This window comes from Triticum urartu, chromosome 3A (assembly GCF_056163025.1).
Source record: "Triticum urartu cultivar PI428250 chromosome 3A, HENAU_Tu73, whole genome shotgun sequence".
NCBI lineage: Eukaryota > Viridiplantae > Streptophyta > Magnoliopsida > Poales > Poaceae > Triticum > Triticum urartu.
In genome coordinates, this window is record NC_141875.1 from 325,170,581 (window position 1) to 325,194,279 (window position 23,699).

Below are 23,699 nucleotides of genomic sequence, written 5' to 3' on the forward strand. Positions count from 1 at the left end.
TTTAACCTGAGTATTCTACTTGTGCAAAACTGGCTTGCACCCGTTGTATGTGAACGTAGAGCTTATCACACCCGATCATCACGCGGTGTCTCAGCACGAAGAACTGTCGCAACGGTGCATACTCAGGGAGAACACTTATACCTTGATATTTTAGTGAGGGATCATCTCATAATGCTACCATCGCACTAAGCAAAATAAGATGGATAAAGTATAAACATCACATGCAATAAATATAAGTGATATGATATGGCCATCATCATCTTGTGCCTTTGATCTCCATCTCCAAAGCACCATCATGATCACCATCATCACCGGCTTGACACCTTGATCTTTGTCGAAGCATCATTGTCGTCTGGCCAACTATTGCTTCTACGACTATTGCTACCGCTTAGTGATAAAGTAAAGCAATTACATGGTGATTGCATTTCATACAATAAAGCGACAACCATATGGCTCCTGCCAGTTGCCGATAACTCCATTACAAGACATGATCATCGCATACAATAAAATTTAGCATCATGTCTTGACCATATCACATCACAACATGCCCTGCAAAAACAAGTTAGATGTCCTCTACTTTATTGTTGCAAGTTTTACGTGGCTGCTACGGGCTAAGCAAGAACCGTTCTTACCTACGCATCAAAAACCACAACGCGGTATAGTGATTGCTTTTTGATCTTCAGAAAGAACCCTCTTCATTGAATCCGATTCAACTAAAGTTGGAGAAACTAACACCCACCAGCCACCTGTGTGCGAAGCACGTCGGTAGAACCAGTCTCGCGTAAGCGTACGCGTAATGTCGGTCTGAGCCGCTTCATCCAACAATACCGCTGAATCAAGAATCAACTAGTGATAGCAAGAAATATGTATATACCCATGCCCATAACTCCTTTGTGTTCTACTCGTGCATATAACATCTACGCATAGACCTGACTCTGATACCACTGTTGGGGAATGCAGTAATTTCAAAAAAAAGTCATACGCACACGCAACATCTATTTAGGTGATGCATAGCAATGAGAGGGAAGAGTGTTGTCCACGTACCCTCATAGACCGTAAGCGGAAGCATTATGACAACGCGGCTGATGTAGTCAAACGTCTTCACGATTCGACCGATCCTAGCACCGAACATACAGCACCTCTGCGACCTGCACACGTTCAGCTCGGTGACGTCCCGCGAACTCTAGATCTAGCTGAGTGTCGAGGGACAGTTTTGTCAGCACGACGGCGTGATGACAGTGATGATGAAGCTACCGGCGCAGGGCTTTGCCTAAGCACTGCAACGATATGGCCGAGGTGGATTATGGTGGAGGGGGCACCGCACACGGCTAAACAATGTCAACTTGTGTGTTCTAGGGTGCCCCCTGCCCCAGTATATAAAGGATCAAGGGGGAGGCCGGCCGGCCCTTGGGGCGTCCAAGGAGGGGAGGAATCCTCCTCCTAGTAGGAGTAGGATTCATCCTTTCCTAGTCCTACTAGGAGGGGGAAGGAAGGAGTGGGAGAGGGGAAGGAAAAGGGGGGCGCCGCCCCCTCCTAGTCCAATTCGGACTCAAGGGGGAGGGGCGCGCGGCCTGCCCTGGCCTCCCCTCTCTCTCTCCACTAAGGCCCATCTAGGCCCATTGGTTCCCCGGGGGGTTCCGGTAACCCTCTAGCACTCCGGTTTTATCCAAAATCATCCGGAACACTTCCGGTGTCCGAATATAACCGTCCAATATATCAATCTTTATGTCTTGATCATTTCGAGGCTCCTCGTCATGTCCGTGATCACATCCGGGACTCTAAACTACCTTCGGTACATCAAAACACATGAACTCATAATAACGATCGTCATCGAACGTTAAGCGTGCGGACCCTACGGGTTCGAGAACTATGTAGACATGACCAAGACTCATCTCTGGTCAATAACCAATAGAGGAACCTGGATGCTCATACTGGTTCCTACATATTCTACGAAGATCTTTATCGGTCAAACCGCATAACAACATACGTTGTTCCCTTTGTCATCGGTATGTTACTTGCCTGAGATTCGATCGTCGGTATCTCAATACCTAATTCAATCTCGTTATCGGCAAGTCTCTTTACTCGTTCCATAATGCATCATCCCGTGACTAACTCATTAGTCACATTGCTTGCAAGGCTCATAGTGATGTGCATTACCGAGAGGGCCCAGAGATACCTCTCCGATACACGGAGTGACAAATCCTAATCTCGGTCTATGCCAACTCAACAAACACCATCGGAGACACCTGTAGAGCATCTTTATAGTCGCCTAGTTATGTCGTGACATTTGATACCAGACTAAGTGTTCCTCCGGTATTTGGGAGTTGCATAATCTCATAGTCATAGGAACATGTATAAGTTATGGAGAAAGAAATAGCAACAAACTAAACGATCATCATGCTAAGCTAATGGATGGGTCAAGTCAATCACATCATTCTCTAATGATGTGATCCCGTTTATCAAATGAAAACTCTTTATCCATAGCTAGTCAAGTAGAGGCATACTAGTGACACTCTGTTTGTCTATGTATTCACACATGTACTAAGTTTTCGGTTAATATAATTCTACCATGAATAATAAACATTTATCATGATATAAGGAAATATAAATAACAAATTTATTATTGCCTCTAGGGCATATTTCCTTCAAGCGGGGCGGGGAGGGGAACTCACTGGGGAGTCGACGATGAGGTCAAGGGGGGCGGGTGCCTCGGACGGTGGCGAATCGAGGTCGCGGCCATGGCCAGGAATACGGTTGCGGACTCGTCGTTCAGGTGCGCCGGATCAACCTAGTCACCATAGTCAAAGTAGAAGACCGCTAGGGTCCTCGTGGACTAGCACAAGCAGCGGTTTGTCATCGGTGGCTATACGGACCATGAACAGCGGCGACGAGTCGCTCGGAGGAGCTCATAGTGGTGAATCCTGATGAGGACATCAATACTATTGTTATACTCACAACCCCTACTGCTATACATACTGGACCAATTACTAGAGCTCACGCACGCCAATTGAATTACCAAGTACTTTCGTTTCTTGCTAACGATTCTAATGTTCATGAGTATATGATGTTGCCTAAATTGGATACATTTGTTTTGCTTACAAATGAAGGGCCTAGCTTGGACAAGAAATATGAACCTTGGAGCAAGTTCAAGCATGGAGATGATGGCATGCGCAAGGGGAACAAGGACAGCGTTACAAGTGATGATTCCAGGACTTTGAAGCCACCATAATGAGTGCATGAAGCCTTGGACGAAATATACAAGATGCCACTTCATAAATGTCATCCAGAGGAAATTCTAGGTGCTCCGTCACCTTATTATTGGGCCAGGCCCATGTAATTTCAAAATACATGATTATAGGTTGTTTTTAGAGTCCGTATGTGTGGGGAAACAAGAGTTAGGGTTGGTTTTGGACCCCTCCCCCAAGGGCCACGAAATCCCCCCCCCCCTCTTCCTCCATATATACAGCCCTTAGGGCATCGTTTATACTTTAGGTTTTGTTTAGATAAAAAGTTCGCCATAGCTGCAACTTCGCGTACTTTGTTTGTGTTCAACGACCAGACCAAGGCGTCAGAGAACCCCACTTGATCAATAAAGCTTTCCTCTTTTATACGCAATATCCAGATTGCAATTTCAGTTTCTTGCTTGTTCTTCGTTTCCTTGAAGGAAATAGACCCTCGTGGTCAGGTTGATCATGCTCCGGTGTGGTAAATAACGTCTTGGAGTTGGCTTAGTGATTGCTAAGGCGCGCCGTCCTCGCACGTTCGTAGTCAGATCGTGAAAGTCTACTCCACCATAAATGATAGCCATCATCGAAAGACGGGACACCTTTGGCTCTATCAAGTGGTATCAGATTTCCTGGTTGCTCGATGAGATTTTACAGTTTTTCGTAGTTTAGATCGAGTCTGTTCTTCATACCTACAGTTCATGAAAAAGCTAAAAAAATTAGGGTTAGTTCATCATATCCGAACCAATCTTAGCCTTTGCATAGTCTTTTTTAAGGTTTTGCATTGTTGAATTTGCGGTTGCATCGTCGTGTCTAGTTGTTGGTCTTAGTGTCTAGTCCTTTAGAGTTTCGAGTTCTATTCACAAGTTGTCACACCGCCGCCGCAGCATCGTCATCACCACTTCCATATACCACCATCATCGTCACCGCTGCCATATACCACCATCGTCATCACCGCTGCCATATACCACCATCGTCATCACTGCTGCCATATACCACATATCCACCGCCATCACGATAATCCGAGTCCAACTCCATCACGGATTCGCCACCAGTCTGTGTTCCACCGCCCTACATATATCCGCCACCAGTCCGAGTTTCCACCAGATTCATCTCCGCCACTAATCCTAGTCCGAGTCCAGTATTTTTTCTTTTGTTTTTGATTTCCAGATCAGGCCATACTCTGAGTCATGACCAAGTCGGACTCCCCAACTTTCGTGCTACCCATAGTAGAAAAATATGTAACACCCACAATGCGGCTATATCCCCCACATGTCGGGGCACGACTTAGAGGCATAGCCACATGGTAGGTTTGTCGCAAGAGGGGTAATCTTCACACAATCCCATGTACTGAATAAGAAAGGGATAAAGAGTTGGCTTACAATCGCCACTTCACACAATACATAAATAAATCCTACATCATCCAAATACACTCAAAGACTAACTACGGTCAAATTCGAATAAAAGGAAGATAAACCCCAAATGCTAGATCCCCGATCATCCCAACTGGGCTCCACTATTGATCAACAGGAAACGAAACATAACAACGACCAAGATTTTCATCGAGCTCCCACTTGAGCTGGGTTGCATCACCTGCACTGGTATCATCGGCACCTGCAACTGTTCGGAAGTATCTGTGAGTCACGAGGACTCAGCAATCTCACACCCGCAAGATCAAGACTATTTAAGCTTATGGGTAGGATAGGGTAATGAGGTGGAGCTGCAGCAAGCACTAAGCAAATATGGTGGCTAACATACGCAAATAAGAGCGAGAAGAGAAGCAACGCAATGGTCGTGAAGCTAGAAGTGATCAAGAAGTGATCCTGAAACTACTTACCTACAGGCATAACACAAGACCGTGTTCTCTTCCCGGACTCCACCGAAAAGAGACCATCACGGCTACACACGCGGTTGATGCATTTTAGTTAAGTTAAGTGTCAAGTTCTCTACAACCGGATATTAACAAATTCCCATCTGCCACATAACCGCGGGCACGGCTCTCGAAAGTTTATACCCTGCAGGGGTGTCCCAACTTAGCCCATCACAATCTCTCACGGTCAACAAAGGATATTCCTTCTCCCGGGAAGACCCGATCAGTCTCGAAATCCCAGTTACAAGACATTTCAACAATGCTAAAACAAGACCAGCAAGACCGCCCGATGTGCCGACAATCCCGATAGGAGCTGCACATATCTCATTCTCAGGGCAACACCGGATGAGCACTCCGTACAACTAAAACCATCCCTCAAGTTTCCCTGAGGTGGCGCTGCAAAGGACTCTAGTTCGGACCAACACTTAGAGAAGCACTGGCCCGGGGGGTTAAAATAAAGATGACCCTCGAGAGCGCGACTCCCAAGGGAAAAGTATAGGTGGTGGTGAGGCAAATGGTAAAACCAAGGTTGGGCCTTGCTGGAGGAGTTTTATTTAAAGCAAACTATCAAGGGGTTCCCATAACACCCAACTGCGTAAGGAACGCAAAATCAAGGAACATAACACCGGTATGACGAAAACTAAGGCGACAAGAGTGGAACAAAACACCAGGCATAAGGCCGAGCCTTCCACCCTTTACCAAGTATATAGATGCATTAACTGAATAAGATATATTATGATATCCCAACATATCCATGTTCCAACATGGAACAAACTTCAGCTTCACCTGCAACTAACAACGCTATAAGAGGGGCTGAGCAAAAGCGGTAACATAGCCAAACAACGGTTTGCTAGGAAGGAGGGTTAGAGGCTTGACATGGCAATATGGGAGGCATGATATAACAAGTGGTAGGTAGCGCGACATAGCGATAGAACAAACAACTAGCAAAGCAAAGATAGAAGTGATTTCGAGGGTATGGTCATCTTGCCTGAAATCCCGCAATGAAGAAGAATGAGTCCAAGAAGTAGACAAAAGGACGTAGTTGAACGGATCCTCACAAACGCAACGTTATCGAAACTAACAAGAAGAAGCAACACGGGAAAGAAGCAAGCAACATGGTAAACAACCATCACATAAACATGGCAGGATGCAAAACCAAGTATGATGCATGTCCAGTTTAATGATTCATGGCATGGCATGGGAAAGTGCACAAGTTGCATATTGAGGAAACACCACATGACTTATTTAGTTCTCTCCCGTTTATGTAATCAACAATATTAAATGTTTTTAAACATGGCAAGGGGTGAAGCATATGAAAACTACCTATCTAGGCAAGTTTAAATGAGGCCGGAAATAACAAACAACAATTCCGAAAAATCCCCATATGCATATTATGAATTTGGTACTGTTCTGCCCTAAACATAATTTTAGAGTTGTTAAACATGCAAAGTAAGTACATCATGCTAATCGTTTCACAAAAAAAGTACATCATGCTAATCTATGCATTTTTCTTCCCCATTTACATATAAAGTTTATTTAAAACCGAGCTACAGTTAATTAGTTATGAAATAAAGCATTTTAGCATGGCATTTAAGAAAATTAATGCAAACAACAGTTGAAACATTTTAAACATAGTTGAAAGTGGAAAATTATGAAACTAGACAAAATTCTAAGCAGATTACATATAAAGTTTAATTAATTTCGATGCATGGTTATTTAATTATGAGCAATGCAAGAAAATGGCATTTCTGTAATATGCATGTCCAGGATATTTAGCAAATACGTCCAAGGAAAAAAACGTCCGCGGGCTGAAGCTGAAATGGCCCAATAGGAGAAAGAAAGAAAAAACAAAAGGTGGGGGTGCTGGGGTGTGGCCTCACCTAGTGGGCCTTGGCCCGTTCGACGGAGAGGTGATGGGCTTGGAGGCTGCTGGGCAGGGACGAGGCCCAACGCGATGCCAAAGGAGGCGCGGGGCGAGCGGCTTGTCTGGTCAACACGGGCGAGCAGAGGCGCTAGCTGCGTGCGTCTTCTCCTGCCCGATGCAGAGGAGGCGACGTGCGCGCGACTGTAGGGCTCCAGCGGAAGAGACTTGAGGCGCTGGGTGAGCTCGAGCAAATCCGACGGGGAGGAGGCACCGGAGAAAGAACGGCGACGATTGGCGGGACTTGCAGGGGGTGGTGCGGCGGCGGGGTTGGCCTGTAGGTGGCCGAATGCTAGCCGGGGTGGCCTGGTTTGGCGAGGTCGCCGGCAGCGGTGCTAGGAGGTGGTGGCGCCACGGTCTACTGCTGCTCCTGCTGGCGAGGCAGCGTCTTGGGGTCTCCGACAAGGCAGCGTCTTGGTGTCTCCGGCAAGGCAGCGAGGCCGGACGGAACCAGAGACGGAGGGAGTCGGCGGTGGAGACGCTCCAGGCGGCGGCTTGGCGCGGGGACGGCCAAAGTTACGGGGGCTGGTCCTCGTTCAGATCGAGGGATGGCCGGACCTCGAGGTGGCCGGAGGGAGAGACTTCGAGGCAGCGACGACGTAAGAACGGCCATGGATTCTCAAGGGATCGTGGTGAGAGCGTAGGGGATGGAGGTGCCGGCGGTGAGGTTCGATGAAGGCGGCGGGGGCAAGGTGTGGAGCTCCTCGGCTCCGTGGAGGTGCTCTAGCACGAGCAGATCGAGCGTTCCCCGCTCGAGGATGCAGCTGCTGGCTCCTGTGGGCGTGGACGACGACGGCTGCGGGCGGTCGGACGCGTCCAGGAGCTAGAGGACGAGGTAGGAGGAGCTTTGGGGGTGAGCTCCTGAGCAAGGACAATGGCTCGAGTGCTGTTGCGCTGGTGCGAGGGGAGCCGGGGAGCTGCGGATGCGGCGAGGACCAAACAGGGGAGGCGGCCGAACTGATTGGTGGTTGGATGGATTGGTGGTGATTGGCCGATGGATGAATTCGAGGAGAGGGAGATGGTTGCAGGTGGTTGGTTCGATCGGATCTGGGAGGATCCCGAGGTGGATGCGGGAGTGTGGCGGCGGCGGGTGAGCGTATGATGGGACAGCTCGCTTAAAATTTAGGGTTGCTCTCTTATATACATTATTGGATTAGGTTAGGGGGTATACGGTCCGTCCGATCGTAATCGGGCGGTCGAGAAAAATAGGCTTGGGAGTCCAATAAATAAATCGAAGATGTTTTATAGATGTTTGGGGATGTTCTGGACCCATCGGTCACGACTGCTCGGGTCGGGTCCGGGACAGTTTCCGAACGCGTGCGAGGGGTGACTATGTAGAGATGTTAGGCGGTTTGACAAGAGGGAACCGAGAACCTGGTTGGTCTCGGAATGGTCAACGAAGGTGAGGGGTTTGATGGGCTCAGAAAAGAGAGAGAAGAGAGTGGTCCGAGAGGAAAGAGGAGGAATGCAGCCTGGCGACTGTTTCCGAAGAGCGAAAACGTCTGACAATAGACCGGCTATACTGCCGCTATGGTTATCCGTTGGGGCACCAAACGAACTCTGAATGCAATGAAATTTGGCAGGAGGCCTACTGACAACATAACAACACCGCACGCCAACTTTCATCCCATTCCGAGAACATTTCCCGGCCACTTATAAAATAATATTTCGGACGTGTCGCGGGCGCGTGCGAGTGTGGTTGGGCTCAGAACAGACAACAGAGAGAACGGGGAGACCCGGACGGATGCAAGTTTTGAAAACATGATGATGCAATGCACATGATGACATGGCAAGATGCAACACGCAAGCGAATGACAAGGCAACAACAGCGAATAACTGGAAGACAACTGGCGAAAACGGTCTCTGGGCGTCACACAATAGTTCCAGCTTCAAAAAAAACTAAGTCTAAAAAATTCTGGCTAGGCAGTTTTCAGACCGTTTGTAGACTTTTTAGAAAACAATTGTTGCGGAGCAAAAAAAAGAGGAAAATGTGAAAAAATGAGAAAAAATTTAGAGTGTGCTCCTCCCTTGTTTACGTGCAGCGTCGTGATTTTGTTAGTGTTCTAGGCTCGCGTCTCTAGCACGGTCTAGCCTAGGACCAGCATAGTACCGCCGTTGAGCATTTATTCAATATTGCATCTCTGAATTGATTATTGCTAACCCTTTTTGCTACCATATTATAAGCCTTCCCAGCTCCACATACATCTACGTCGTGCGTTTGACTCTCCCTAGTAATTGCTCTATCCAAGCTTTGAGAGTTTTGACTAAAATGGTTGCCAATCACCACCTGATGTTGGGTAAGAACTGGTAAGAATTTGAGATTTGCTTGACCGATTTGTGACCCACTGCCACTTTCTAGTAGTCTGTAGGATCGTATTCTTGTGTATTTCTATTGTTGCTAACCATGGCAGGACCACAAACCGACGAGATTGACTGGGAGAACATGATGAAGAAGGAGCTTCATGATAAATTTCAGCAAATGTTGAGTCAACGGGTGGAAGATGTCATGGCCACCTTCGGAAAGGCACTAGAGAGGATTGATGATGTTGAGAATACGATTGACACCAAGTTGGATGCCAAGTTCTATGAAGTACTCACGCGTCTTTCACAACCACCGCCCGCTACACCTGCCGCACATCTACAACAACAACAACAACAACAACAACAACAACATCGCCTTCCAAATCAAGTGGGGCTAGCATTGCACGTTCCCCTTGAGCCTAGTCAATATTCTAGTGCCACTGTACCTACTGTTGATGCTTCTGTAGCTCCTGCTGCTACTGCAGAGGTGGAGGACCATTATGAGGATGAGGTTGATCAAAATCAGAACTACGTGCAACCACCAGCACCATCACCACGAGGTCGTCCTCATGCATATCATCGCTACGGTAGGGATGCACCACCACCTGAGGTACGACATCATGACCATCTTCCTAAACTAAAATTGAATATTCCACCGTTTGAGGGTAGATATGTTTCTGATATATATATTACTTGGGAGTTAGAAACCGTACAACGTTTTACATGTTTACAGTATCCTGAGGAGAGACGTGTTCCTGCTGCTGTTTGTGCTTTCACTCGTTTTGCATGTGTTTGGTGGTCTGAACATTGTAGATTATATCATATTCCAGCTACTTGGGCTGCTTTGAAAACTGCTACGCGTACTCGTTGGGTTCCACCATATTATCAACATGAATTACTTCAAAAATTGCAGCGTTTAAGACAAGGAAAAAATTATGTAGAAGAATATTATTAGGAATTACAAACTGGCATGATTAGATGTGGTATTGTTGAGGATAATGAAGCTATGCTTGCACGTTTTATGGGTGGATTAAATAAAGAGATTCAGACCATTCTAGAGTATAAGGAGTATAATAATATCACTCGTTTATTCCATCTTGCTTGCAAAGCTGAACGTGAAGTGCAAGATCGACAGGCATTGGCGCGAACTAACTTTTCTTCAGGTCGACCTTCATCATGGACACCACGTGCATCCTCTACTCCCACACGTCCTACTGCAGCACCACTGACTTCATCCTCTAATTCCAACCGAGATACGAGAAAACAGGCACCACCACCACCATCTACAAGGAGTGCATCTTCTGGTTCCGCACAGAGCTCTTCTTCATCCATGGCATCAACAGGGCAAACACATGATATTATTTGTCGTCGTTGCAAGGGTGGAGGTCATTATGCGAGGGAATTCCCATCTAAGCGTGTGATGATTGCTACTGAGGATTGTGGGTATGAGTCCACTAGTGACTATGATGAGGAGACTTTGGCTCTTATTACAAGTGAAGAACGTGGTGGAGATGATTTTGATCATGAGACGCAATACATGGCTCCTGAAGACGCTGACAGGTATGAATGTTTAGTTGCTCAGCGTGTTTTGAGTGTGCAGGTCACACAAGCTGAGCAAAATCAGAGGCATAATTGGTTCCATACAAAGGGAGTTGTGAAGGAACGTTCTGTTCGCGTCATCATAGATGGAGGGAGCTGCAACAACTTGGCTAGCATGGAGATGGTGGAGAAGCTATCCCTCACCACAATACCACATCCACATCCTTACTACATCTAATGGTTCAACAACAGCGACAAGGTTAAGGTAACACATATTGTCCGTGTGCATTTTAGTATCTCTACACTTGCTGATTATGTTGATTGTGATGTGGTACCTAAGCAAGCATGTTCCTTATTACTTGGTAGACCATGGCAATTTGATAAAAAATTATGTACACCATGGTAGAAACAATCAATATACTCTTGTTCATAAGGATAAAAATATTACTTTGCTTCCTATGACTCCTGATTCCATTTTGAAAGATGATATTAATAGAGCTAATAAAGGAAAATAGAAGAAAAATAAGAGTGAAAATCAGATTGTGTCAAAAGAATTTGAGCAAAAATGAAGCCTAATAATAAACCATCTAGTGTTGCTTCTGAACTTAAATTGAAAAGTGCATACTTACTTGCCACCAAATCTGATATTGATGATCCAGATTTTAGCAAATCTGTTTGCTATGCTTTTGTGTGCAAAGAGGCATTATTTTATTTCAAGGATGTACTTTCCTCTTTGGCTCCTACTACCACTAACATTTAGCAAGAGTTCGCTGACGTCTTTCCACAAGACGTGCCACCAGGATTACCACCTATTCAACGGATTGAGCATCAGATTGACTTAATTCCTGGTGCCTCGCTGCCAAACCGTGTTCTTACCAATCTAGAGGAGATGAAGGAGATTATGCGTCAAGTACAGGAGCTGCTCGACAAAGGTTATATACGCGAATCTCTTAGTCCTTGTGCCATTCCTATTATACTAGTGCCAAAAAAGGATGGTACGTCGCGAATGTGTGTTGATTGTAGAGGCACTAATAATATTACTATTTGTTATCGTCATCCTATTCCTAGGCTAGATGACATGCTTGATGAATTGAGTGGCTCTACAATATTCTCCAAAGTTGATTTGTGTAGTGGATACCATCAAATTCGTATGAAATTGGGAGATGAATGGAAAACAACATTTAAAACTAAGTTTGGATTATATGAGTGGTTAGTCATGCCTTTTGGGTTAACTAATGCACCTAGTACTTTCATGAGATTAATGAACAAAGTTTTACGTGCTTTCATTGGACGATTTGTGGTAGTCTATTTTGATGATATACTAATTTATAGCAGATCTTTGGAGGAGCATTTGGAACATTTACGTGTTGTTTTTATTGCTCTACGTGATGCACGTTTGTTTGGTAACCTTGGGAAGTGCACCTTTTGCACCGACCGAGTATCTTTTCTTGGCTATGTTGTTACTCCACAGGGAATTGAAGTTGATAAAGCCAAGATTGAAGCTATTGAGAGTTGGCCGCGGGCCAAAACGGTCACACAAGTGAGGAGTTTTCTTGGCCTCGCTGGATTCTATATGTGTTTTGTGAGAGATTTCAGCACCATTGTTGCACCTCTCAATGAGCTTACAAAGAAGGATGTGCCTTTTGTTTGGGGTACCACATAGGAAGAAGCCTTCACGGTATTGAAAGGTAAGTTGACACATGCTCCTTTACTCCAACTTCCTGATTTTAATAAGACTTTCGAGCTTGAATATGATGCTAGTGGAATTGGATTACGAGGTGTGTTATTACAAGATGGCAAACATGTTGCAGACTTCTCTAAAAAAATTGAGTGGGCCTAGTCTGAATTATTCTACTTATATAAAGAACTATATGCTCTTGTTCGGACTTTAGAAACATGGCAACATTATTTATGGCCTAAAGAATTTGTTACACATTCTAATCATGAATCTTTGAAACATATTAGAAGTCAAGCTAAACTGAATCATAGACATGCTAAATGGGTTGAATTCATTGAGACTTTCCCTTATGTCATTAAACACAAGAAGGGTAAAGGAAATGTTATTGATAATGCATTGTCTCGTCGCTATACTATGCTTTCACAACTTGACTTCAAAATATTTGGTTTGGAGACCATCAAAGATCAATATGTGCATGATGCTGATTTTAAAGATGTAATGCAGAATTGCAAAGAAGGATGGATTTGCATTCCAGCTAGCTCCGTTCGTCTTTTGTTGTTGCAGGAGGCGCATGGAGGAGGATTAATGGGACACTTTGGCGTGAAGAAGACAGAGGACGTACTTGCTACACATTTCTTTTGGCCAAAGATGAGACGAGATGTTGAGCATTTGTTTGCTCGCTGCACTACATGTCAAAAAGCTAAGTCACGACTCAATCCTCATGGTTTATATATGCCTTTGCCTGTACCTAGTGTTCCTTGGGAGGATATATCTATGGACTTTGTTTTAGGTTCACCTCGAACAAAGAAGGGGAGGGATAGCATATTTGTTGTCGTGGATAAATTCTCGAAAATGGCACACTTTATACCATGTCATAAAAGCGATGATGGTGTTAATGTTGCTGATTTGTTCTTTCGTTAAATTATTCGCTTGCATGGTGTGCCAAATACTATTCTTTCAGATCGTGATACTAATTTTCTTAGCCACTTTTGGAGATGTTTATGGGCTAAGTTGGGGACTAAAGTGCTTTTTAGTACTAGTTGTCACCCCAAACTAATGGACAAACTGAAGTAGTCAATAGAACATTGTCTACTATGCTTAGGGCTGTTTTGAAGAATAATAAGAAAATGTGGGAAGAATGCTTGTCTCATATTGAATTTGCTTATAATCGTTCATTGCATTCTACTACTAAGATGTGCCCTTTTGAAATTGTGTATGGTTTCCTACCTCGTGCACCTATTGATTTGTTGCCTCTTCCATCTTTGGAGAAGGTTAATTTTGATGCTAAACAACTTGCTGAATTGATTTTAAAAATGCATGAGTTAACTAAGGAAAACATTGAGCGTATGAATGCTAAACATAAACTTGTTGGTGATAAGGGTAGAAAACATGTTCTGTTAGCACCTGGAGATCTTGTTTGGTTACATTTGCGTAAGGATAGATTTCCTAATTTGCGGAAATCAAAGCTAATGCCACGTGATGATGGTCCTTTTAAGGTGTTAGAGAAAATAAATGATAATGCATATAAACTTGAGCTGCCTGCAGATTTTGGGGTTAGTCCCACTTTTAACATTGCAGATTTGAAGCCTTATTTGGGTGAGGAAGATGAGCTTCCGTCGAGGACGACTTCATTTCAAGAAGGGGAGGATGATGAGGAAATCAATACCATTGTTACACCCACAGCCCCTGCTGCTATACATACTAGACCAATTACTAGAGCTCGCGCACGCCATTTGAATTACCAGGTACTTTCGTTTCTTGGTAACAATTCTAATGTTCACGAGAATATGATGCTGCCTAAATTGGATACATTTGTTTTGCTTACAAATGAAGGGCCTAGCTTGGACAAGAAAGATGAACCTTGGAGCAAGTTCAAGCATGGAGATGATGGCATGCACAAGGGGAACAAGAACAGCGTTACAAGTGATGATTCCAGGACTTAGAAGCCACCATAATGAGTGCATGAAGCCTTGGACGAAATATACAAGATGCCACTTCATAAATGTCGTCCAAAGGCAATTCTAGGTGTTGCGTCACCTTATTATTGGGCCAGGCCCATGTAATTTCGAAATACAGATAATAGGCTGTTTTTAGAGTCCGTATGTGTGGGGAAACAAGAGTTAGGGTTGGTTTCGGACCCCTCCCCCAAGGTCCATGAAATCCCCCCCTCTTTCTCCATATATACATCCCTTAGAGCGTCGTTTAGACTTTAGGTTTTGTTTAGATAAAAAAGTTCACCATAGCTGCAACTTCGCGTACTTCGTTTGTGTTCAACGACCAGACCAAGGTGTCACAGAACCCCACTTGATCAATAAAGCTTTCTTGTTTTATTCGCAATATCCAGATTGCAATTTCAGTTTCTTGCTTGTTCTTCATTTGCTTGCAGGAAATAGACCCTCGTGGTTAGGTTGATCGTGCTCTAGCGTGGTTAATAACCTCTTGTAGTTGGTTTAGCGATAACTAAGGCGTGACGTTGTGATAGCCTGGCTTAATAGGGATGATAGACTACTCATATCAATAAGGAATTCCTTCTTTTCCGGAAGCCCATTCAGACAGAACTCCAAAGTTAAGCGTGCTCAGCTTGGAGTAGTTTCAGGATGGGTGACCGCCCGGAAAGTTGCTCCCGGGTGCGCACGAGTGAGGACAAAGTGCGCAAAAAAGACTAGTATTGATCTGTGGGGCCAGTCTAGATCCCGCCAGGAGTAACAGCCACCAGCGGGTGTGTCCGGGGTGTTACAAGTTGGTATCAGAGCCGACCCTCGCGGTTACACGGATGTTTGCAGACAAGTGCGCGGTCATGTTGTTCATGACGTTTGTGACCCGTCGTGGCACCTGACATGGCACATGTACCGGACTGGATGCACAGACGTATGTGCCAAGAGGGAACGTTCCTTCGGCCCGACGAGGATGTCGGTTCCTCTGAGTGGGGATGTATGTGATAGCCTGGCTTAATAGGGATGATAGACTACTCATATCAATAAGGAATTCCTTCTTTTCCGGAAGCCCATTCGGACAGAACTCCGAAGTTAAGCGTGCTCATCTTGGAGTAGTTTCAGGATGGGTCACCGACCGGGAAGTTGCTCCCGGGTGCGCATGAGTGAGGACAAAGTGCGTAGAAAAGACTAGTATTGATCTGTGGGGCCAGTCTAGATCCCGCCAGGAGTAACGGCCACCGGCGGGTGTGTCCGGGGCATTACAGACGTCCTCGCACGTTCGTAGTCGGATCATCAAAGTCTACTACACCATAAACGATAGCCACCATCTCATACAAAGATGGGACACCTTTGTCTCTATCAATCCAGAGCGGGGGGAAAAGGTGAGGGTGAGAAGGGGGCGAGCTAGGATTGTGGGGGAGAGTGAGAGGGGGCAGGGGCTTGCCCTTATCCAGCAAGGGAGCCGGGGGATGGTTGCATGTGGCTGGGGCACCATGGATGCCTGCCACGGCTGCCTCCTACCCCCCCTATAGCGGGGGTAGAAGAGAAGGGGTGCTGGTGGGCTGGGCCTGCACTGCTAATTAAGGCCCAGTCCACCAGTGTTTCTTTTTCTTTTTCTTTTATTATTTATTTTTATATTTTCTGTTTTGCCATTTAATTTAAATAGCAAATGACTTTTACTAAATATGGAACTTGGTCCATAAATCACATTGCAATTTTAGGCATTGCCACAAAAGTTTGGGAGGGATTTAAAATAGTTCAAAATTTCTCATAAAAAGAAATAGGGTTTAAAATATTGTTTTGGCCCTGTTGTAAATGCTAGAGCCCAAATGAGCAAACAAGTGAAGTAGTTTTTCTTCACCAATATTTGTTTTGGAATATTAGCTAAAAGGGGAACTATTTTCCAACCATGTTTGTGAATTTAAATTCTCACTTCAAATTTGAATTTTGAATTTGACTTGGATTTTTATCAAGGGGCAATTTGTCTTAGTCAATCTTGATTACATGGCATCATTAGTTTGAGGTTACTGTAGCAAGACACTTGGGGTGTTACAAATCTCCTCCACTACAAGAAATCTCATCATGAGATTTAAGAGATGGAGTAAGGAGGAAAGTTTCGGTTACGAAATTCTAACGGATCTTCTCATTCATGTTGCTCTCATTGAAGAGGTTGATCCATTACGTTGATGTCTTCAATTCGCTGCATCAGGGCATCATGATGAAGTGGCCATCCTTTCTTTAGAATATTCATCGTATTTATGGAAGGGTATGGAGAAAAACTATAAGGACAGATGTCTGCAAGGATTGGCATCCAGTAATTATATTAGGGAAGGAGATTTTAGAGGCACCAGAAAACATATCAAGAGTGATATAAGGAGGTTCAACAAGTTTTAACCGGGTAGGCATCCAGCTGATGCCTAAAACAGGTGATGAAGGGGTTCAGAGAAATGAAGAATAATGTTGCATTTGATACCGGAATGAAACATGGTAAGGAAATTAGCTCATGAATTGCATACGAAGCCAATGCAAAGGATACTTCAGAATCAAGGTTGTACATGAGAGTCGGTTTTGATCCTGTGGAACTGTGGTTGGAGTGGAATAAGAGTACGAAGAGCGGTGACATCTTGCATGGTAAATTAGCAAGGCATGCCAGAGGATAGCTTGTCAGCAATATTGGTAACTACATCGGTACCAAGGGAGAGGGACGAAGAGAACCATTTTCCTGCTCATTGAAATGAGGCGGACCAATAGGCAAAGTTCTCGTCCACCGGTGGTTACCGGAATGTCATCAACAATAGTAACAGGGTCTTACCGATAGAGTTGTACACCGAGGTGCTTACGTAAACAGGGATTTATTACTGCTTATAACATATAAATCACAAGAAAGGCTAAACAAACCAATGGAAAGGAGAAAGTGATTATCAGATTTAAACAGGCCAATGGAAAGGAAAATGTGTTTATACACGAGTATTAGATGTATATCCTTCCCAAGAGCAAGTAGAGTGGGATAATCATGTCAGGATAGCAAATATGTAACCCTTTAGCTAAAAGGGGCAAGGAATTTATGATGTTTACCCATACAACGGTGTTTGGATAATTTATCAAGAAACAAATTGCATTGTGCTTCCAATGTTCTTGTTGATGATCGAACTACCACAGACATGCTTCGGGATAGTATTGGCATGGTCATCAGGTAAAGGTCAAACTTTGGATACGCAAAGGATCCATCGGGAACAACTTATAAAATAAGTGATACAATTTCCTCATGGGGGAATGGCTAATCTTGCTGAATAAGATACTATGACAATAGGTCATCCGGGCACGTGTGTGTAACATCCCAAAATTCTAAATTTTGGAATGTTATAATAAATAGATAGATAGATTGATTGTTTGATTGTTGTGTGATTGACTGAGTGAAATTCAAAAAATTTGGAAAGTTAAATGAGAGGGAATAAAAGGACTTTCCCTAACTTTCACCGTTTGCATTTTGATCTCCGTGAATTCAAATTCTTTTCAAATACAAAACCCTCGAGAGAAGATGACATGACTTCTTCCATTTAAATAAATGAAAAGGGTTTTTGAAAAGATTTGAATTTCATTTGAAAATATTTCAAATTCAGAAACTTTAAGCAGCTCAATGATTTTCACGAGAGGAGATAAAATGACTTCTTCAAATTATGAAATATGAGTTGGGAGTTTCAAGGATCAAATTTAAATTCCGTTTGAAATTATATTCAATTTGAAGTTATTTGGGTTTTATTCAAATTTTTCTCCAAAAATAAAATATATAGAAATTAGGGTAAAATGATTCCCTACATTAGAAAATTTGAGAAAAATTTATTTGAAATCATTTTGGTATTTTTAAAATGATTTTTTATTTTATTAGGGCAGTAGCACTCTTTGATTTATTTAAAATTGTGTGTATTTTATTTGACGTTAGTAAAATGTTCATCTTCTAGGAAATCTTTTTCTGAAAATTTTGATATATTATATTCCTATGTAAAAAATTATTTATTTAGTTTTTATTTTTTTCTTTCTCTGGAAAATGTTTTTTTTAAAAAACTTCTGGACCGACCGGACCGGGCCGGCCCAGCCGGCCCAACGCCGCACCCCAGTCGTCCCCGACCTCCAGCGGGGAGTCCAGCTCCCGCCCGACACCGCCGGTGCCGCCGTCTTCTCCCTGGCCTCCTCCTGCCCCTTCCCCACGCCACCTCCTCGCCCCTCCTCATAAAAGGCGCCGCCCGGGGCCCGTCTCTCCTCCTCCCTCGCCTCGCACCTCACCGCATCTCGCCGCCGCGCCCTAGCACCGCCGCCTGCCACCGAACTTTGCCGCCGCAGCTAGCGCCGCACCGCCGCCAGCGCTGCTGCTCGCCCGCACCGCTCCCCGCTGCCGCGTCGCGCCTTGCTGCTGCTCGCCCGCCGCCATCGCCCCGCTCCTCGCCGACGCCCGCCGCCGCGGGAAGCCGCCGGAGCTTCGCCGCCGGTTTTCCAACAGATAACCCCCCAACCGGTAAAACCCTAGAACGGTTTTTATTTCGGTTCTATTCGGTTAGTTAGGTTTAGATCAGTTTTCTTTTTAGTTAAGTTTATTTAATGGACGTTCATTAGTTAGGGTTCTCTAGCGAACGATTTCGTTCAGTAGTGTTTGGTAGCGAACGTTCGCTATTTAGATTTTTTCTTTTTTCTGTTTATTTACGTCAGGGGCCTATTCAGGACGAACTGTCTTTACAGTTTAGTCCCTGAACTTCAAACGATCATTACTTTTCACTCGTTTGTCCAAATCCAACGAAACCAATGCCCACGTCTTCGTTATGATCCCCTCTATCCATTAAAACAACTCACACATTTTTGCAATTTTAAAATTTGAATTAGATCAGATTTAGATTTAAACTTTGTTTGATCATAACTTGAGTTTCGTAACTCCGTTTCAGTTGATTCTTTTTGCAAATCGAAGCTCTTGACCTAAACCTTCTGATAAGGCCAAATTCATATAATTTTGGCACTATTATACACTTCTTCAACTGGGAAAACGTGAAACACATCATGAACTCCTGACAGTCCTTCGGGTGACTCCAACTTGTTGGCCACTTCTCCCATACGCTCCATAAATCGGTATGGTCCTACAAATATCGGGGCTAACTTTCCCTTAACTCCAATTCGTTTAACTCCTCGCAGAGGGGGCACACGAAGACATGCTCTATCTCCAATTTCATATATTACCTCCTTGCGTTTTTGAGTCTGTATAACTCTTCTCTCTAGACTGAGCTACCTTCAGTCTATCTCAAATCAACATAACATTCTCTTCTGACTCCTCGATCACATCTGGTCCAAACTTCTGACGGTCTCCAAGTTCATCCCACATACTCTTGGGGTATCACACATATCGAGACAAAACTCGTATTCATTTTGTTCGAAATCCACTCAGTGGAGTATCCTTATCTTTTCCAGGGGTCAACAGTTCTTACAGGGTACTACCACCCTTAAAATGCACAAATCTTCCATAGACCATATTTCTCATATCCTCAAAAAATGGTCAAAATTCTTCTTCATAGGGTAACAACTCATAAAATCCATATCAGTACCAACGATGCTAACTTTATTCACTCTCAGTTGATTACAATCTCAACTCAACACCTCGATATAAAAGAAAATGGTTTGGTACATCGAGGTGTTGAGTTGAGATTGTAATCAACTGAGAGTGAATAAAGTTAGCATCGTTGGTACTGATATGGATTTTATGAGTTGTTACCCTATGAAGAAGAATTTTGACCATTTTTTGAGGATATGAGAAATATGGTCTATGGAAGATTTGTGCATTTTAAGGGTGGTAGTACCCTGTAAGAACTGTTGACCCCTGGAAAAGATAAGGATACTCCACTGAGTGGATTTCGAACAAAATGAATACGAGTTTTGTCTCGATATGTGTGATACCCCAAGAGTATGTGGGATGAACTTGGAGACCGTCAGAAGTTTGGACCAGATGTGATCAAGGAGTCAGAAGAGAATGTTATGTTGATTTGAGATAGACTGAAGGTAGCTCAGTCTAGACAGAAGAGTTATACAGACTCAAAAACGCAAGGAGGTAATCTATGAAATTGGAGATAGAGCATGTCTTCGTGTGCCCCCTCTGCGAGGAGTTAAACGAATTGGATATAAGGGAAAGTTAGCCCCGATATTTGTAGGACCATACCGATTTACGGAGCGTATGGGAGAAGTGGCCAACAAGTTGGAGTCACCCGAAGGACTGTCAGGAGTTCATGATGTGTTTCATGTTTTGTCAGGAGTTCATGAGATTATTCATACTAGAAACTTTCATGTGCAGCCACAAGCTACTATGGGCTCTAGCATAGTTGATTAAGTTGTGCGAACTCTTACAGTGGTAGACTAGCAGATGTAGGGGAAAGTAGGTGTAACGGTCTACCCGATCGTAAGGTGCTAGCGCTTCTGAAAGACTATGTCTCGGTCATCCGTTTCTCAAACACCATGTAGTGCGAGAAACCAAACGGAGGCGGTCGAGTCTTGTGGGGAAAAGTGTGCAAACCTCTGTAGAGTGTATAAACTAATCATGATTAGCCGTGTCCTAGGTTATGGACATCTTGAGTATCTAGTACCTGGATTATCATGTGAATCTCATCATGTTACTCTAATTAATTTTATTGCGTTTTAATGATGATGCTTAATTGGGATTGAGAATGCTGTCAACCATTCTCAATGTTTAACAACTACCATGATAGTTAAATAAAATTTATTCCTTTGCAGTAGGGAAAAATTGGCTTTATGCAAAACTGTAACCATAGAGCTTTTCCACCAGCCAATTATGCATGTAGTGATAGCCATTGTTCATCATTCTCTATGGTGTGAATTTGCCAGTACATTCAATGTACTGACACTTTGTGGCTGCAACGTCTCATGTTGCAAGATTATCTTACGACGATTAAGTGATACGTTAGGGTTACGATTTCTACACTCAAATTTGCCGTTGGTGTTGATGGGAATCCACAACCTTGTTAATTCCGCTATTTGGATTGAGGTAATAGTATTTGCTTTACTGTATACATGTGATTTACCTCTGTTATAAATCCTCTAGTACTGTGTGTGTTAGCATACTGATCCAGGGATGACACTTAAGCATAGAGACTTGATCCATTCGGGTCGGGTCGCTACAAGATGGTATCAGAGCACATGTTGACTGTAGGACGTGACCCTACAAACTGGCAAGCCCATAGCAAAGATTTTTCTCTACTACTTTCCCTTTCAAAAGGACCTTTTACCTCTCTTCTCTTCTGAGTTTATTCAAATATTCCCTTTTATTGAGACGATACCCCTTTTCCCTTTTGACCACACAAAGATTCGACTAATGAGACCACTCCAAGAAGTACAAGATATCGGACAACCGAGACCATTCAGAATGAAGAGGATTTTACCATATATTATAATGATGGAAACTACAGCTGTTGAAGACTTTGAAGACTAGGAGAATTGGAGGCTCCGAAGAATTTCCAGATTTGTGTGACCTAGGAAGGCACCCCTTATGGTACTTGGCAGACTATGGAAGTTGTCAATACCCGAGATCAAGGTGTATCGGAGAAAGACAGAGCATGGCGAGTTAAAAACTCAAAGTTCTGTCAAGGAAAACCCTAAGGCAGGAGATATCAACTATGGAGAGATAGCTCATGGAAATGACAAGAGCAGAAACACGGCTATCCATAATGTTATCGTCCGCTTATGCTATTGTCACCGTGCTGAGTTAAGCATGCATATGCATGGAAGGATTGGATGGTAGAAGGCTGATGGAGCATCTATCAGCAAGAGGTGAAGTTTTAACCTTAGCTAGTGTATCACCAGGATCTGGAGTGTTACATCAAGAAGTTAAGATGGACCTACAAGAAGCCGTATTTTGACAAGGAAGCATTTCGTGAAGAACTTAGGTCCAAGAAGCTGAAGTAGCCAAATTGGAGGAACAAAACCTCGAGATACCGGAGATTCGTCAGGAACTGAAGGACAGTAGGACCATGGTTCATGCGAAGGATGTTGAAACCAGAAGTTTGGAACGCAACTCCAGAATATTAAAGGACGTCACGAGAGACTTCGCGTCAACAGAGTTGATCTGGCAAAAGAACTTAAGAAAGACAAGCATGATCGGAAGAAGACATTGGAGGCATGAACAAGGCTTGAAGAGTTTGGAGACGTTGAAGATTTATTGACCTTTAGAAGACCAAACCCTTTTTATATACCTACGTTAGATGCGACGTTTGTGAGCTGTCATTTGTTTGATGTTTTTCCCAACAGCCACAAATAAAAATCTATCTTTCAAAACTTTTGTTTGTATTGTGTGTATCCCTCTCTATCTCTCTTATCTCACCCCAAACCCATGGACCCAATAGAGGATGAATGAAGATGAGCTTGTATTTTCTGGACCGATGGATTCAGAACATGGAGGATCACATGGAGAATAACCCTATAGTTGGAAATGATATGACCCACCATGCTCTTTAGTGCTTTGAAAGAGGTGCTGCTACTTGGTGGAGGATGTACCAAACCATGAATGGATGGCAAGGAGTAACCACTTGGAGAGAATTAAAGTTGACTCTGCAAAGATCTCACCTTGTGTCCCAGAAGTTGAAACCTTATGGAAAGGATACGAAGAAACCTTTTGCATGCAAGATTTGTGGAGAAATAGGACACACCCATAAAGAACACAAGGATGAATGCCCTAATTGTGAAGGAAGTCACCCAGTTGAAGAATGCTCAACTAGGCATATTACTTATTTCTTGTGTGAAGGGACTACCCACTATCCTGCTCAGTGTCACATTTACCCCATGGTACAACAAACCATCCAGCAGAAGAAAGAAGTAATGAAAGAAGCCCCATGGAAATTTTAGAAGAAGCTATGATGAAGGAAGAGATGGAGGACACACCAAAAGAACACCCGCGTAAACCCCGCACTAAGTCTTGCTATTCATGTGGAGAAGAAGGACACATCTCCCAAAATTGTTTGAATGGGGATCTAGTAGAATTCCCGACAGAGGAAGTAGAGTATGACCCACAGGAAATAGAAGCCCTAATTGGAATGGAAAAGTCCAGAAAGAGAAGCAGAGTGGATTCCAGGAAGGATTTGAGTCATATCACCTGTTATAGGTAATGGAGCAGGGCACTTTGCCAGAGAATGCCCCAAGGAGAAGGAGAATTTTGCTAGATAGTTGAGTTTGCAACCAAAGAAATGGAGTAGTA